Source organism: Octodon degus, unplaced genomic scaffold (genome assembly GCF_000260255.1).
Source record: "Octodon degus isolate 3935 unplaced genomic scaffold, OctDeg1.0 scaffold00055, whole genome shotgun sequence".
Lineage (NCBI taxonomy): Eukaryota > Metazoa > Chordata > Mammalia > Rodentia > Octodontidae > Octodon > Octodon degus.
Genome location: NW_004524631.1, coordinates 13,363,698 through 13,366,467, shown reverse-complemented (window position 1 = coordinate 13,366,467; position 2,770 = coordinate 13,363,698). Strand labels below are relative to the sequence as shown.

At 40.6% G+C, this 2,770-nt stretch overlaps 1 protein-coding gene and 1 pseudogene across 3 annotated transcripts in view; both read right to left on the bottom strand.

Moving 5' to 3' along the window:
• The window catches only part of Tbc1d25 (TBC1 domain family member 25), a 43,847-nt gene that overhangs the window by 23,630 nt on the left and 17,447 nt on the right, over positions 1-2,770 (bottom strand). The gene's annotated exons all lie outside the window — the stretch shown is intronic.
• Positions 7-1,289, bottom strand: LOC101568274 (annotated as a pseudogene). Its single transcript, XR_001117144.2, has one exon. The product of XR_001117144.2 is annotated as a polyadenylate-binding protein-interacting protein 2 pseudogene (transcript).

Sequence of the window (2,770 nt, the reverse complement as noted above, 5' to 3'; positions counted from 1 at the left end):
GTGTTTGTCCCAAATTAGACATATTTCACCCAAGTATGGCTGTGATGAAGTGAATCGTCAGAACCCACAATTCTCAAATCACATATTCTTCAAATTTATCATTAGAAAAATTCAGGATTTCTAACATGATTATATACCAGAAAAGCTAGAACTAGCTCTTTCTTGTTATTACCTTACCTCAGTCACCAAAGACAGAATTATTTCAAATTAACAGACATTTTCAGGAAAATCTGCAAGGATTTTTTGGAGACAGGGTCTTGCTATCTATAGTTCAGATTGGCCTTGAACAAACTACGGAGATGAGGCTGCCCTCCATCAGAATATCCTTGAGGGAGGACTGCTAAGGACAAATGCAACTGAGAAATCTGGAATGTATTTAAATTTACTCATTGCTTCAAAGTGTAGACATTAAGAAGTGTTAGTTAATCCTAAGGGACGAGTTTAACCTCAAAGATGACAATTTTGTAAGATTTAGAGTTTAATTTGGTGATTTGTCACAACTTGACTGGTGCTTCTTTCCTTGCTGTCTTTACATTAAGCCATGAGCCCAATTATATTTTCAGTAAATGTTTGACAGCTTTTTACTTAGTAACAGTCTCAGCACTATTAAGCATGCAAGACTAACAAAAACTTTGGCAATGCATAAGTGTAACACAGTGACAAGAGAGTTTTTACAATTAAGTCTTCTAATACTGCCTTCACAGTGTGGAAATTGTGCTATATCCACCAAAAGAGGGCCCTGTCTACTCAAATATTTTAGTACCTCACCCCAGGAACAAACTCCTTTGCATTTGGATTCAGATTGCTCTTGACCACAAGATCTTCCAGAGAAGAGCCATCACTGATAACAAGATCATTAAATTGGTCTTGGATTTGGTTCATAGTTTGTGGGAGATCTCGAGCTGGAATAAACCATTCATGTTCTTCTTCTTCCAGCATTTCTTGGAAACAACGTTCAATAAATTCTTCTTCCCACAACTCCTCTTCTATTTGTCTGTTGAATTCCTCTTCATTTTCTATCCACATGTACTCTGCAAATGGATTGTCATCTTCATGAGAATGACCGTTAATAATCACATCTTCATTGATGATGCTTGGGCTAGTACTGCTGCGACCTGGATCTTTCATGGTTGGCTTTAGTTGGCGTTTTTAACCCAGTGCACGTCAGCGGGGAAGGCAGCCAACGAATCCTGTCGGCCTCCGCGGATCTCTACAGGCAACGCGGCTCCCCCGCTCAAGGCGCGTTTCGCCCGCTGCCTCCCTTCTCCAGTGCAAACACACACCAGCCCGGAAGTGTATATAGTCTTTTTGAGACAGGGTCATGCTATGCATTTCAGGCTGACCTTAAGCTCACTTTGTAGCCCAGGCTGGTTTCAAACTTGCAATGATCCTCTTGCCTCTGCCTCCTGAGTGCTGAGATTACAGGCATGTGCTACCATGTCTGGTAAGAAGAATAATTTTGATGTTTCTCCATTTTCCTAGAAATGTCTCAAGAGCAAAGGAGGATAGTTTTGATATACCCTGAGAGTCCATACTTTGTTTTTTTTTTCTTTTTGCGGTTCTGGGGATTGAACTTGGGACCTATATCCCCAGCCCAAGTCCATACTCTTAAGTGAAATAAATCAGACACACATGTGTAAATACCATATTGTTTCTCTGGCATGAGAAACCTAAAGTATAAATAAGGCTTAAAACGTATAATAGACAATGGGAAATAGGAAGATAGTGTTCACATGGGAAGGAAAACTAGGTAGAGGGGAGGTAGAAAGACCAAAAAACCGAAATGTACATTAGGTATTAGGCTGTGTGGGGTTCTTTTGTTTGTTTGTTTGTTTGTTTGTTTGTTTTCTGAGACAGGGTCTCAGTATATAGTTCAGAGTGGCCTTCAATTCACTAAGTGTGCAGTCTAGGATGGCCTGGAAATTGTGGCAATCCTCCTGCCTCAGCCTCCCAAGTGCTGGGATTTCAAGTGTGTGCTACCATGTCCAGCTTAGATATTGGGAAATGGGATGGAAACCTTTAAGTGAGAAGGGGAACAAAGGAAAAGGGAAGGGGAAAGGAATTTGGGTACAAGAAAAAAAGTTAAAAAAAAATGAAAAAAGCTTTTGTAAATAAGAAGAGTTGAAGGCAGGAGAGGAGAATGGTAATAAAAGAAGACAGAGGGCTGGCCAGATAGCTCAGTGGATTCAAGTGCCTGCTTAGGCAGATGCAGGGACCAGTTTGATCCTGGTTGCTATGCCGGCCCCACCCTTGGGGCATGCTGAGATAGCACTGAGACTGGGCATGGTGGTGCACACTTGTAATCGCAGCGCTTGGAAGGCTGAAAACAGGAGGATCACTATGAGTACAATCTGTGTAGTGAGACCCTGTCCTCAAAACATAAAAATAAAAAAAAGAAGAAAGATATATTGGGTACAGGTATAAATGTGCTATGATGAATATCATCATTATGTATACCTAAAATGTACCAATTTTAAACATTCAAAACACACAAAAGAAGGGTACGATGGAAGAGAAGTTCTTACTGTCTGACAGCCAGGAAGTGGGAGATGAGGTGGGGAGTTGGCAGGAGAAACAGAGTAAGTCTTGTCCCTAAAAGCCAATTCCTCAACTCGACTCTCTTGTAAGTTTCCTTCATTTCCCAATAATGGCATAAAATTATAAATCAATTAATGGATTAATCCACCAATGAAGTTAGTACCCTCATGATCTAGTCACCTTCCAAAAGCCTAGCACCTGGCCTCTGAGAGCCATTCTATTTATTATTATT